This window comes from Sphaerodactylus townsendi, linkage group LG10, assembly GCF_021028975.2.
Source record: "Sphaerodactylus townsendi isolate TG3544 linkage group LG10, MPM_Stown_v2.3, whole genome shotgun sequence".
NCBI lineage: Eukaryota > Metazoa > Chordata > Lepidosauria > Squamata > Sphaerodactylidae > Sphaerodactylus > Sphaerodactylus townsendi.
The window spans coordinates 32,569,443-32,585,378 of NC_059434.1; positions in this window are offsets into that span (position 1 = coordinate 32,569,443).

Below are 15,936 nucleotides of genomic sequence, written 5' to 3' on the forward strand. Positions count from 1 at the left end.
TGGTGGGCTTCTGCGCTGCCATTGGAGTGGGCAGTCGTTAGGTCTATCGGACGATCATCCGGCGGCCGCTGCCAAAAAATGCTCCCCATCTCTTTTTTATGGTGTTCTGGATTAAGGGTGGGAATCAGTTGGGACAGACGCAGCCAAGGAGGGAGCTCTGCCTTTAATAGGCAGTGGGGCCTCTCCTTGCTGTGTGAGGAAGGGCAGCAGCCATTTTAAGGGTTAGCTCTGCTGGTGCAGAGGGACTTGGCTAGCAGCCATTTTGTCCCCTAGGCTGCTTGTTAGGGGGAGCGGCCATTTTAGCTGCGACTTTTCTCAGTGCTTGCCAGCAGGCTGTGCATCTGAGTCAGGCAGTGGCAACTTTTCTGTCTGCAGACAGCAGTTCCCTGGTATTAGGTATTTGATAGGTAGTTTGATTCAATAGTAAATTAAATCATTAGCGAGTTTGATTCATGTAGGGATTTTGATTCATTAGCAAGTTATAAAATACTTAATACTTAACTACTTAAAATGCCTTCAAAGACTAAGGAGACTAGGAAAAAGGGACTCCGTAGGAAAGGGTTGGCGGCTTCTGCTAACTCAGAACTGGGGAGGGTAGTGACTCCTGTGGTCATGCAAGACGCAGAAGCGGGTTCAACTCAGGCCAACCTGGGGGTGGATATCGCACTAACCTGCCCAGGAGTGCCTGCCGCTCCTACTACTGACCCGCTAGAGCAATGGCCCTCTCAATCAGTGCCCAGCATTCAGGGATTGGCTACTGATCCGCTAGAGCATCAGCCCTCTCAATCAGTACCCAGCACTCAAGGATTAGCACCACAGCCTTCTTTTCTTGGCGGCCAGTTGCCCGCTCAACCAGTACCTAGCCTTCAAGGGATGGCGGTCATACCTTCCACTCACAGCGGAATGGGCAATTCCGCATTTCTGATGCCACCTCCCAGTGGGATGACCGCTTCTACAGGTTCGGTTTTCATACCAGGGCTGTATCATTACCCACCTTATATGGGCATGAACCCTAATCCTACCCCGGTCATGGGGTGGTCAGGGCAATGTGCCTTGACACCTTACTTTGGCCAATGGTCGGGGGGTTTTGTAGGTAGTCAGCAGGTTCCTTCATGCATATGGCCTCCTCAGGGGCAAGGCTCCCCTGCCATCCCTCCGGGTGGTGGTCAAATCCAACAGGCCTTCGCACAACCGCCTTCCACAAGGGGTTTGGCTCTGGCAGCAGAAAAAGCTGAGTGTACCTTTGATAATTGGCTGAAGGGATTCTCTGAATACATGGCTCTGATAGCAGCGGTGTACCCTTTAAGAGCGTGGCACTTGGCTTACCACCTGGTCCATGTTTTAACAGCACCTTCCTTATCGGGCGATGCTGCAGCTATCAGATATGATGAGGCATTTCGAAAAAGTGCTTCACATCAGCCGGGGCTTAGATGGGATCTCATCCACGATAAAACTTGGATGACATGCGTGCTCAAGGTTCAACCGAGCAGCGGGGTTGGGCAGAAGAGAAAAGGGTTTGGCCAACGGTTAAATAAATTTGGGCTGCGGTCGATTACTTTTCCAACTAATATGTTGTAGTGTTATTAATGGAACGAGTCTCCACACATCCGCACACAAATACAGACACTAATATATAGGCATTTAGGCTACTATTCCATATTTCTTTCAAGAAAAATACTTGATATATTGATTTGGATTTAATACAATTAATTTTAAAGCTTTGGTATGGGGGTATGTTGCCATTATGTAAGGTTGCTAACCCTAGGTTGGAAAATTCCTGGAGGTTTGGGGGAGAAGCAGTGTTTGGGGTGGGGGAGGAACCTCAACAGAATATAATACCATATAGTTCACTCTCTGAAATAGCCATTTCCTGCAGGGGAACAGATCTCTGTAGTCTGGAGATGAGTTGTATTTCTGGGAAATTTCCAGGTCCCACCAGGAAATAGGCAATCTTACCATTTTGGAACTGTCTTCGACAGAGGAACAGCTCCTAAAGCTTTGTAAGTAAAGCTGTTGACTGCGAAATTTCCAAGTTGGCTAGCATATATTAATCAAATTTAAATATTTCTTTCCTTATGCTTTTATCCTGAAAACATCATTATCATAATCAAAAAGTTATCTCAACTCACAACAGAATTATGAGGAGCCCCCCATGGATTTTTAAGGGAAGATATGAACAGAGATGTTCTGCTATTTACTCCCTCTGCATAGCAACCCTGGTCTTCTTCCACGATGGTTTCCCATCCAATAACTGATCATGGTCATGCATGCTTAGCTTCCAGGCTCTCATGAGTTTGGGCTAGTCTGGGCTATTCAGGCTTCTGTGGAATACATAAAGCTGCCTTTTACTGATTCAGACCATTTTTCTAACAAGGTCAGTATTACAGCCCGACTTCCCACACATTCTTTCTCAACTAATATTCTTCAGCCATCCTATTATGCAAAGCTGGCTACTAAACAATATCCCTGAAATTTCTAGTGTTAGAGGTCAGAAATTAACAACCACTGTTATTGAGTAAATACTTGATTTCTGAAAGAAGGCAGTATTGTTAATTTCTAAGCCCTTTTGTATTGTAAGGAATTGCAAGTCTTACAAACCAATCTTACAAAGTTACAGTGAAACTGTAAACCAGAAGTAACATATTACTTCTAAAATGTAACTGTATAGTATAAGCGTAAAGTATAAATTAAAGCCATTCCAGGTATACTAATAATGTTCCTTAATTGAGTGGTTATGAATTACAACAGATGCAGAGAATCCACAATAGCGTATGGCACAACTATATTTGTTAGCATGTGGTTAAATTGGCTGTGTCATCTTCCTTACAAAGAGACACTTCATATTCATTTAGTAATCCGTTAGTCAAAATTTTAAATGCCATGCAAAATTACCAGCTGTGCAGTATGTAAAAGGGATCTTAATTATTTTCACAGGATAGAGAACATGACAAGGTACACGTAAAAGTAACAGGTAATTAAAACACAGTAAAGAATTTAAGAACAGCTATAAAAACTAAATTGGAAGAATATGAATCACAGTGGTTTGAAACAATATAGTTTGCTTCTTAATTCTTGGGAAAGGTTACAATTTCTGCTATACAGATTTGAAGTCATAGTTGAAAACTTTTTCCAGATTAAGCCACAAATGAATTACATTAATCTTTATTTTAGTGAATCTTTCTTGCTTCCATTCTATCTGCCCATTTGTGGACTGGTTCTGTTTTTGGAAACACTACAGGATCAAAGGTAGTCTTTCCAGAGGCAACAGACTTTCTTGTTGTGAAACTACAAAGAGGGACCAGGAAGGTATCTGTCATTACAAGTGCACTGAGTTTCCACAGGAAGAACTGTCATGTGTACTATCCCAAGTGTTTGGCAGGAGCATCCTTTTGAGGGGAACAGATTGTCTAAAATCTATACTGCAAAAAAAAGTGTGAAAATCATAGGACAAAAGAAATCTATAGTCCACAGCCTATAAAGAACAATGAGCAAGAAAGGCAGAAAATCAGGCAGGCAGCAGAAAGGTAGAAAGTGATAAGAAAGGATGATTTGAGGGCAGGCTGGTGTGTAAAGGGGGCGTGACTGACTACCAGAGAAACATGTCAAAGGCTTATCAGTGCTTTTAGAGCTGATCATATGGTTTATGGGAAAGTAGGTGCAGTAACATTCATAGTTCTGTTGTCTGGACAAATACTAATGTTATTCATTTGAAAGGTCTGTAGAAGCTGTAGAATTTCTTTCGTGCCTGAAGATACAGTTGCTCCAACTATTTTATTTTTTAAACACAGCACAATTGAGTACACATTTGTATACACAATCCAGTTGCAGACTGCCAAGTGTTCCACAATGCAGAGGCTTTTGCAGTATCAGGAAGGGTTTTATCAGGCATGATTTCAGTCGATAGGCATAACCTTCCCCCCCGGAATAACCTGGCAAATGTCACAAGGGAAATGCTCAGTTACAATGACAAAGGTCAATCAGTGAAAACAGAAAAACCATAGTGGGCGTTTATTTGTGTTTCCCTCTGTATGGGGATCAGAGTTGTCAGCTTCCCTATTAATACATTTACTGACACAAGGTGCAATCCTTACTCACTGGCTATTGTTTCCTGACACTGTCTGTTAGACTCTGTTGAGAGAGCATAAAGGTACTTCAAAAGTGAATTTTGTAAACATAACGTATTGAGTAAAATTGTTTTATACTAGGTGACCTGACAAGTCTTCTGTGAACTGAAGGAGAGTCATCGCGCAGCGAAGACAGCCATAGAAATTGCGTGGCCAGTCTCAAGAGCAAAACACAGTTTCATTTCACTGGACAAAGATCACCCCTCCTCATGGATCTCCTGCTAGTTCAGTTCAGTAGTGAATCTTACAAGGAAAACCCATTCAGCAGTTATTTTGACTGACGAAGGGGAAAAAAAACACAGATTTGAGATGGAGCAGAATTCAGATGTGAGGATCCAACACAGAACTAACCAGGAACTCAGAATGTCCATTACAGTACCCGCCAGATGCATGGGCTTTAGGCAGCGCAATACAAAGCAGGAAGGTGGATGGCGGGCAGAAACAGTGCAGCTGCACTGCGTCCAAAAAGGCATTTGGCAGCACAAATTCTGGGAAAGCAAAGGAAAGCCACTGCCAGCCATGAAAAGCCCTATTCGTGGCAATGGCTTATGCCACCCTTTTTGGTGGCATGTCTGTGCTTGAAAAAGGGGTGTTCTTGGACCAAAAGGGCTGTGGAAACTGACTAAAGTCAGCCCGGCCCTCGGGAACATCCCCATCCATGCCAGCACAGCTTCCTGTTGCGGAGGAAATCTTCCATATTCATGGAGCAATGTGGCACCCTGCCCCTTATGTAATTGCCTCTGTATCAGCATCCATGCATATTTGGGTGGAGCAAGTGGCAAAGACACTGGCGTGAGGGTTATGCCATTTCCAATATGGCTTCAGCCCCCACCCCTGGACTGTACTCTTCGTATGCCACTTTTTGTGACACTTACTGTTAGGGTTTCCTAAAGGTCCTGTTCCCTTAATAGAGGTTTTAAAGTGCGGAAACAGTCAGTAGAAGTTTTTTGGTGGAGGTAAATAGCATCAGCTGGTAAATAACAGGGTGTTAAAGCTTCTATCAAAGGAGAAGGATATATTTCTCCAGGTCTGGTGACAACCCTCCTTTCTCTTCCACTACCCAAAATCTACTCCATCAAGGTGAGAGCGTCCTGAGCAGCAGCACAAAGATATGAAGGATATAAAATTTGGTCATTTCTATAATGGCTTTATGTATGAGTACTAAGCCTCTCTGGTTTTTAGCTATAAAACCCGTAAACAGAACAATGCTGCAATATTGGGTTAAAAAATTAAAAATATAACAACTAATATTGTTTGTGTATTAAATATTACAAAAGAAAGGGAGAAAGCAAACAGTTCACTTTCCTCAGAGCAGACATCTGTATAGACACATTATAAATCTAATGTCTTAGTATAGCTTGCCTACACAGGTCTAGATGTTTATTTTCTATGTTGTAAATGTATCAGTCTCCTGTAAATATTACATTAACTAGAATATAGAACTAGATATTCAATAGCCACAACTGCACCAGGATTACTGAGTGTGGGAATAAGGAATCACTGTAAAATAAGGAGAAAGTTGAACTTGGTTTAATTAGTGGATTTCTACCCTGTAAACACAAACCTGGATATTCTCTTAAAAAGCCTCATGTGTACTGAGGTTGGCATCTTTAATTCTGAATAACCAAAACTGTCAGTTTTATTATCCTGTGTATTAGACAACTCTTAAAATTAAAAACATTCATCAGAAAACTGCTGTCTTTGCCAAAGAAAATATTACCCCATATGAAATTTAAATATTAAATTATTTAATTTGCAATCTATGTTATGCACAATATTTGTGCATAGCACGCATCATCTTTTTTATCACAGTGTGAGTGTATATGCATCATGGTCTTCAGATAGTTAATTATAGAAAAAGACATTAAAATTCTAGAAAAGTAGTATCAATTCTACATAAATACATAAATCCCATAGATATTTGAAAGTCCTGTTAATATAATATATTGATAGGTAGCAATTTTACCCAACACCCTCTGCAGAGTATTGTTTTTTTTATAGGCAGAAAAGAGATAAACAAATGTGTGGAACAATTGGGAGTGATGTGAAGAAAAGAAAGCAATGATCACTTATACTGTAAAGTTTCACTGATACTAAGGAAACTACACTGCTGGAAGCTGTCACCATAGACTGCCTGTCTAGGAAATGGATTACACTTATTTGATGGTTCCATTACATTTGATACCAGGATTCAGGCAAAAAGTGTTTGAGGGTGAGCTGGGATATTAGCAGAAGAAAACTCTTTCCACGTACAAGTGACAAAGATAAATCTGTAACTATAACACAAAAACAGCACACTGTCAGTCTATCGGAAGCCATTCTGTCATAATCTCCAAATGTTCCAGTATGCATTCATAAAAACAAGAAACAGCACAAAGGTGGATTTTTTCCACATAGCCATTAAGTTGTTACTGAGAAAGTAGAAATACTGTGCTTAGATGCAAGGTTGATTTTATTTTAATGTATTGTTGAAGGCTTTCACGGCCGGAATCACTGGGGTGCTGTGTAGTTTCTGGGCTGTATGGCCATGGTCTAGCAGCATTCTCTCCTGATGGTTCGCCTGCATCTGTGGCTGGCATCTTCAGAGGATCTTCAGAGGATCTTCAGAGGATCTTTCGCCTGCATCTGTGGCTGGCATCTTCAGAGGATCTTCAGATCCTCTGAAGATGCCAGCCACAGATGCAGGTGAAACATCAGGAGAGAATGCTGCCAGAACACGACCATACAGCCCGGAAACTACATAGCAACCCATTGATTTTATTTATTGATAAAATAAATTCCGAATAGGTTAGTGAAACCTGCCTATGGGAGCCATCCTAAGCAGGTGTACTCAGAAGAAATTCCCATTTCATTCAGTCTCATTTCATTTCATTTCCTCCCAAAAAGAAATTGTTAGGAATGCAGTCTATGACCATTAATACTGGTGACACCTTGGAGTGAAATAATGTGTCTGCAGTCACAGAGATGGACTGCATACCTCCTTCCAGTAGTCCCTGCAATATAAATTTCTTCATTTAACCACATCAAAGTTTATTGGACTGAGACCCAGTGTCCTAGCAGTCAGAGGTGGAGAGAGGGGAAACTTCACCTGGGGCATGGGTGTGCACTGTGGCCCTGCCCCAGCACCATCCGCCCTTGCCCCAGAACAGCCCTGGAACACCCCACCATGCCCCAGCCACGCCTCTGCCGTGGCTCCGTCTGGGGTGTTGCGCTCCGCATCTCATTGGTGCTATGCCACTGCTAGCAGTAGTGCAACAACTTACAAATATCCTGTACTCTAATGGTGGAATCTTAAGTCAATGGGCTTAAAAAAGGCCCAACGAGGATTGAATTGTAATGTATTTTAGCATTTTTAGATATACAAAATTGGAATATACATGGCTAATATATATTAGGCTGACATACAATATTACAGAATATTATTAGAAAATATTAGAGAAACAGGCCATCTGCTTTCCCACACCACCTCTTTTCAGAAAAACTTGACAAACAAAAAACCCACCTTTGTTATAAGGTAATTTTTTTTCCCGTTGGGTGCTTCAGGCAGATGTTCTTACATTAAAATAGTTTTTGAAAAAGAATAAATAATGGTTTTATAATCATCAAATTTTAATAACAGTCCCCAACTAATTAAATGTTTTTGCCTGACATCTAATTTCAGACGTTTAAAGAACTAGAAATTTTAGATACTCAAAATTAACTTCAATTTCCTAACCATGCTTTATGTTGTAGTTCTCTTAAGTGTTTCAGTTTACTCAGGTGCATGCTCGTCTGCAGAACTACTCATTCTTTAGCTATGTATTAAGAATTACATGACTCCGGTGGCTACTCCCCCTCTTTTCTTTCTAGTAATACTGAATGTCGTCACCTATTGAATAGATAACTGTGGGAAAGAAAAGCTCCTTTTCTCTAAAGCAAGTGAAGGAGAAAAATGATCTCAAAAGCAAGATTCTATATCAAGAGTCACCAAGGATGAAAAAAAACTACTATCCTATAGAATTGGTAAATTATTTTAAATAGAGCAATAATTTCCAGTTTCCCATTTCCTTCATTCACTTCGTAGCAGCAATGATATCCGAGCTGTTATGTAAGCAGACAGATGCGTGAAACAGTCAAGACTGTGAGAAAGGGATCTAAAATGAAGTGAAACATCTGAATAAACTCAATATAGAGGAACAGGGTCAAAAGGTAAGATACAAAGAACAAAAGATCTGAGCAATATCCAAATAGATTATGGAATTCTTTTGGTGTCCATTCATCTATCACTAAAGATTTCCCTGTGTGGGCTGTTCCTCAAGCAATCACTACAGATTTCAAGTGGGTGGATTGGTGAGGTTGCATCTATTTCCAGACAAATGAGCCTTCCTTCTTACATTGTTGCATCTCTATCATTTTTATAGTTGACCAGTTTTTTATTGAATCTAAAACTGCGATTTTCTTTTTGGCTTCGCAAAATGTTCATCTGATGTTCTTGTATTGGATACATGGGTATTCACTACAGAATGAACATTAGATCCTGCTTGCCATGTTTATTATTTTAGAGGAATTTTCAAATGAAAACAAATCACTTTTTATAACACTGAACATTTTCATTATACAGTATCTTCTCTTGGTATTTCCCCATTCTGTGCTGAATCATTTTACGAAGCCTTTCAAATCAAACCGGATACCATGCTGATCCTCAAATAGAGCAATCTCTTTAAATTAGCATTTTAGGAACAGTAGTGTTTATCACCCATGTCCAAGAAACAGAGGCTGAAGTGGAAAGGGCATGCAACAGTGTTTTCCATTTCAGTAAGTGGGCTAAAATGATGACATACAGCATGACAGAACTCTTGAACACCTTGTTTGAATTCGATATTCAAGCTGTTTAATTTGTGATCATTAGTTCTGAACAACTTGAAGGATAGACTCATCATCATGTTTAGCTAGCTGTTAACCAATTCAGTAGAAAATGTTAGCTTAGTTAAATTAGCTTAGAAACCTTGTGGACATACAGATGGTCAGAGTTTGGGGAATAGGGAAAATATTTTTCATGGTTCCGTGGGAAATGTACTACAAAGAGTTCTAATTTTATCACAGAATTTAAAAGGTTACATGATTTTTCAAAAAGCACCTTCCTTGATTATATGCATTTATGAAAATTCAATTCCCTCTGAGTTTCATTGGTGAAGAGCAAAGCTTTAAATTCTAAACATTTCCATAACTCTTCTCCCCAATTCTTATATCAGATGAATGCTCAGTTTGGAGCTGGCAATGTATTTTAATTTCTCTCTCCCTTTTTTGGGGGGAAGAGGGAAAAGGTAGAAGAGAATTTTTGTCCAAAGTAATTTTTAAACATAAAAGATTTTGCCATTTTGCAAATAAACAATGAGTCCAGGGCCCCTTCCGCACACGCAAAATAATGTGTTTTCAAACCACGTTCACAACTGTTTGCAAGTGGATTTTGTCATTCCGCACAGCTTCAAAGAGCACTGAAAGCAGTTTGAAAGTGCATTATTCTGCATGTGTGGAATGAGCCCAGGTTTAAGGTTCGTTCAAGAAGTAAAATCTTTACTTAACTTTGAAGCACACAGAAGAGATACAGTGCAGACCTCTCTCCTGGTCAGCAGCAAACCCAGCAAGCATCAAAAGAAGGAGTAAGCAAAACAGAAACTAGAAGAAGAAATTTCTACACCCCAATTAGTTATTAGACTGAATCACAGGCCTTTTCCACACAGTATGAATAAAACATTCTACAGACATTTTAAAAAGATCCATTTTTTTGTGTATGTTCGCTCTGTGTGGACAACACAAGTATTGCCAGCTAAAATGGTTCTTTTTTCCCACTTGCAACCCAATGGAGCTAGTGTCAGTTTCATAGTTGCGCCCACCATTTTCTCTTGCTTGTTACTCTCCATCCCGGCCGCCGTTTTGTGAAGGTTTCCACAGAGGTTTCCTCGCTTGCAGCTCATCCACTCTGAAAAGCACATGAATAAAGTTTCTTTTGCCTGGCAATCCCGCACACATCATTTTCCTTTTTGTTTTTAGGGGGATGTCTGCAAAGCTACGATGATGTTCAGAAACACATGTAAGCATTTAATTTTATTTTTATTTATTTATTATTACATTTTTATACCGCCCTCCCCCAGAGGGCTCAGGGCGGTGTACAACACTAACAGACAGACAATAAAACAAATAAAATTGAATTAAGACTTAAAATGCAGCAGCATTCAGCTATCAAACCCGATTTAAGTTTAAGTTTAAAATAGATGGCATCCAACTATTAAACTCCTCTTAAGAGAGGGACAGTGGGTCTAGAATGTTTCACAGCATGTTTGTTATGGGCACCCACATCAGCAGCTGGTCTCCCCGAAGGCCCGGTGGAAAAGCTCAGTCTTACAGGCCCTACGGAACTCATTGAGGTCCCGCAGGGCCCGGACAGCGGGAGGGAGAGCATTCCACCAGGCAGGGGCCAGGGCCATAAAAGCCCTGGCTCTGGTGGAGGCCAGCCGCATCATAGAGGGGGCGGGGATCACAGCAAATTGGCCTCCCCAGAATGCAGGGACCGACGTGGGACATATGGGACACATAAATCTATTAGCGCATATATGCGCATATTGCAATTCTTGTGTTGCATCATCGTAGCCTCACAGACATCTCCCACAAAACAACAAGAAAGGAAAAACTACACATGCCAGATAAAACAAACTTTATGGGCCAATTTTGTGTCTGACATAGAAGGTTTTTTTTATTATAATATGCAGGTTTTCTCAAAATCCAAGCAGTGGCCACATTAGTTTCTTCTGTCTGCAGAATCCATTGGGTCAGCAGGTGATCAAATGAGGCAAATAGGTGAACCCAGTGAGAAGGGACAGTTTGTTATACTGGCAGTGCACAGAGGTATAGGCTGGCCAAATATACTACCATAACCATTGTGCAATGACATCTGTAGGCCGAAGTATGTTTCTCAAACAAGATATATATCAAGATTTTTCTTTTATTTTTTGGTTTTCAAGTTTTTATTCACTCTGTTGCTGTTGATTGTGATACCTGGTAATAGGAAACAAGTGCAAACTAATGCAAGAGATCTGCTTATTCCAGTTTTTCTGTTTAGTTCACTGCATGTGAGGTGGGAAAATGAATGGGCCAAACCAGACTGCTGATAACAACTACCCATTTATGAAACATCAAATCTGCAGCAGCAGCTCTGGATTAAAGATGCTAACCTTAAAAAATATCTACTTCCAAACACTTTTCCCCTTTGTAAATATAATAAATTCTTTTGCTCTCACACCCTGACAGGAATATGATAATGTCACTTTTCAAATACATTCTTACTTATTTGTAACATCTTTTGATGGGTTTATCTACTGACAACCAATAATGGATAACTTTCCAGGTGAAGTCAGTCATGTCAGACCTTTAAATGAGAATATCATTGTGGGGAGTCTGCTACACAGGCAGGAGCCTGTAGCCTTGAAAGGGAGCTCTTTTAATTTTTTAAAATTGTGTCTCCTATCCACAGCTGGAATGGATAAGATTCACTTTTCATTTTCTTTTGATTTTAAGAAGTGTGGCTCATCTATGTGGAAGGTTATTACTGTAATATGCAGGTGTTCTCAAAATAGGTTGAAATCCAGACATTGATCATAGAGACTTCCACTATGTTAAAGCAAATGCATCAATTTTCAGTACAGACACCATATAGCAGATTTTAACCACTTGTATATCAGAGTAATATTTAAGGTACTTTTTTCCTATTAATTCTAACCAGGATGCTCCCATTGAAGGCAATACTTTGTCTATTCTTAGAGGACATATACACCAAGATAAAAATGTATTTTTAAAATAAACCCAGCTTCTGCAATGATAAGGTTTTATTATGCAGAATGATTGATCAACCAGAATGGAAAACCAGTTAATTGTTTCAGAGAATGCCTTGTTTTAAATTGGTTGCTCATAAGTTTTATTTGAATAACTACTTTAAACACCAATATAAGAAGATAAAAGTGGGCTGCCAGTCTTGAACATTACATCCATTTTTTGTGACCACATGATTTGCTTTCCTGCCTTATGAGGCAAGATTTGTGCATTTGAGGCTGCCATTTTTGGGCTTTGAGATGATGGCAGTAAGATGCAGCAAAGGATCACATAATGTTCCTGCTTTCTGTTAGTGCCAGTAGAGACAAGAGGGCAGTGGTCATCACACTGGACTGTCTGTTCCTTCTTTGTTGCGCCTAGGAAGGATTTTCTTTTAAAATTAGTCTTGATTGGCTGTTGGACTGATGTGCCCATTTTCACTTGGGTGTTTTTAACTGAGATGCAAGTGATTGAGTATGAGTGAATTTATTTCTGTGTATCCTTACAAACACATCAACAATTATATCAAAACATTATGAGTATACATAACACCTTAAAATGTTCATCATTGACTAAAATATATGTCGATATTAGGTAAAATAAAGCAATATTAGGTAAAATAAAGCATAACAACCACTAGAATCAGCTCTAAAAACTGCTCTCTTAGCAACCACATTGGACCGAATTTTCTTTGCTACCATGGTATATAGAGACATTGTATAAAAAATGTACTCAACAGAATCTGATAACAAAAATATTAGCTTCTCATCTTTAGAGTGGATATTTCACCCAGAAACCATCCCAGCAAGAAATTTAGCCCTGGGTTCCACATACCATGGAAGTCAAATATATAATGGGTAGGTTCTCCAGTGTTAGAGAACCACATGTACAAAAGTATTGGTCTTTTGGTGTCTGACAATGGTGTCCACCCAATACAGCCATTGGCATTGTTTGAAAGCATAAAGACATGAAGGGCGCTCTAAGATTTTGATTTGAAATATTAACTAAGTAGAGAGCCTTGAGATGACCATTTTTCAATAATTTAAACTATGGAGCAGTTGCCGATTTCAAGATTAGTGATGTATCCATCAAGATGTCAAATTTGTACATCCAGTCTCTAGGTTGGGAACTGTCTGCTGATAACAAAAGAAAGTTGTCTGAGAATGAGTATTGAGATAGTATATTATTAAGAAAATCAAGGAGTGTCGGATCATTGGATAGCATAACATTAAATTATTAACTGCTAAGCAATTTTAGTCTAGATGTTCTCTCCCCCTCACCATAATTTCACAACAGTTAGATGTTCATGCGCCCTAAGAGAAGGGTGGCTAGTTTCTGCTCGCATGAGGGCAGCTGGGGTCCCTTTGGGGAGGACTAGAATATGCCTTAAAAACTGGTTCTTGAATAATTTCTGAACTAGCTAAAATGTCCCCTTTCCACCCCCCACACTTCCGCTACATATGAGAGTTGAGGTAGGATCTTACTTTTACATCATTTTAAGACAGGGTCTATAAGGAAGTTTTCATTTGTATAGGAAAAAAACAATTAGAATGGACCCCACTATCCTTAATGCAGAAGATCTAACTGTTGCCAGATGCACATATCACTTTAAGGTCCTCTTACATGCCACTCCAAGGTATTTAAAAGAGCTGCCCTGCTTAATTGGGTTTCTGAGTATACTCCAAGAGGATATTTTCCCCTTTCCCCCTTTTTTAATTCTCATAACTGATGCTGAAAGCTTCTTCCTTACATCATAACTGATGCCGAGAGCTTCTTCCAGTTGCTGTAACAGCCTTCTCAAATTAGTTTTAGTAAGAAAGATTATGGCCATGCCATGTCAAAATTTTTGGTGTCCAAGAAAAGGTGAAACAAATTACGGACTTAAAAGTGCACAAAAAGTGAAGCATGGCAATCATATTCTTTCACACAATCAGTTCAAAGAACTCAATATACTGATAAACTCTAAGAACACCGCAATGAAAATACCTCATTACGGATTGTTTTCTCTTTACAGATAAAAGTACCCACTAAACCTAGTCGGTGTGTGGTTATGATCTGACTTTGTACAGAACTTCAAGGGCTAGTTGTTTGTCTCAGTACTGTTCAAATCAGTTCTAGTAAAAGAGTTGTTCCACAAATGAGATTTGTTCCACAAATGAGACGGACATAACCCAAATAACTGTGCTAGTGTGAGTGGCCTGTCAAAGAATCTCACGATCTCACAAAACACAAACAATACTGACCAATAGAATATTTTTCTCATACCTGTAATCCTCCCAACCCTATGCCTCACTCTGTTTTATCAGGAATTTTGACTCATTTTCCAATGCTTTTATAGAATTTTATCATTTGCTTACAGACTGACCAAATAGTTCTAATACTTGCAGTTTGCCTTGAATCCCAGTGAAAAATGTGAACTATAAAGGAAGCTAAATAAAAAGTTACTCGTACAATGAATTTGGAAATAGATTTCAGTAACCATGTTATCTTCCGCTGCTTCAGTATGGAAATTTAAATTTAAAAAACCCTTTCATGTTATGATTTTATCAACAACATTTTATTCATTTGTAATATTTATATCTAAGAATGCCTAACCAGTTAGATAGATCTTCCTTATTAAGAGAGTCGAGGAAGAAATCAAGAATGTATACCAATATTTGTAACACTCTAGAGATCTCTATGAGAAATATTTCCAGACATGAAGACACTGATCTCACTAGGAAAAGTTAAGTAAGGGAGCATGAGACTGAGAGAGCAAACTGCAGAGGGAAGAAAGTCAAGATGAAAGGGACATAATTAAAATGAACAATTAGTTCTGGTTCAGAGCTAGACCCCTGGTGGAAAATATGCAGGATTTCTGCTAGAATCATAAGGTAGCTAAACCAATCAGAATAATATAAAACCTGCTTTCTCAGCTTACTGTCAGCTTGATTTTAGCTGAGCTATTGTAAATATTTAATCTCGTCCATAGCTTGACTTCCTAGTCATATTTCTAGTCCATATATTTTAATAAAGAACCTGATGATATTTTAATCTTACTGACCCTCCATGAGTTAGGCACCAAAACTATGGATTGTTGTCCTGGCACAGAAAATGATGCTTGTGGCTGTTAGAACAGGATGGAAATATATTCCTTTAGTTACACTGACTTTATGTGTATATATTATATTTTTGGCTTTTAAAGCTTTCACTTTTTTTTAAACAATATTCTGTTGTATACCATTAAGAGTATCTTTGTGAAGAAAAGACTGGTATTTCCATAGAGGGCACACAACAGTTGGGATATAATGGGAAAAGGGGAAAAGATGCCCAGAGTTTCTCCTATCGCTATTAGCCAATACATTTTTTCACTTACAATTAGAGAGCTTTATAATGTTTTTATGTATTCCTTCATTCAAGCTGAAAAGTTAAATGAGCCATCTTCACTGATAATATTATGTTGAACTAGGGATCTTGTGCTTAGAAAATTTTTGGTTCTGGTTTTTTAATCTGGATATTTTTAGTAAAGCCAATTAAAGACAATACCTGTCGGTATTTAAAAGCCAATTCATTTAAAGCCAATACCTGTGGCCTGAAAATGTTTGGGCTAAAAATCCAAACCCAAAATTTTCACTTCTCCCTCCCTTGGGAACTTGGGAAACAGCAGGGGAGGGGGAATTGCTCTGCTGGCAATTCCCAAGCTTCAGAGCCTTGGAAAGTGTTGGCCGAGGAGAGGGCTTGCCCAACACAGCATGGGATTATCTTTCTCTCCCCCTTTACTGGCTACCAAGTCCACATGGGCTTGGAAAATGGCAGGGAGGGATTAAAAAAGTCAAAAAAAGAATGTTATTTTGATTTTTCAGCACCAGGCATATTCAGCTTTTCCAAATACACCCTTTTTTAAAAATCGGTAAATGAATTCCCCCCTCCCCAAAGCAGTAATGGCTTTTTGGGGTTTCTGTGATTCAGGTAAACCCTAACTGGAACTATG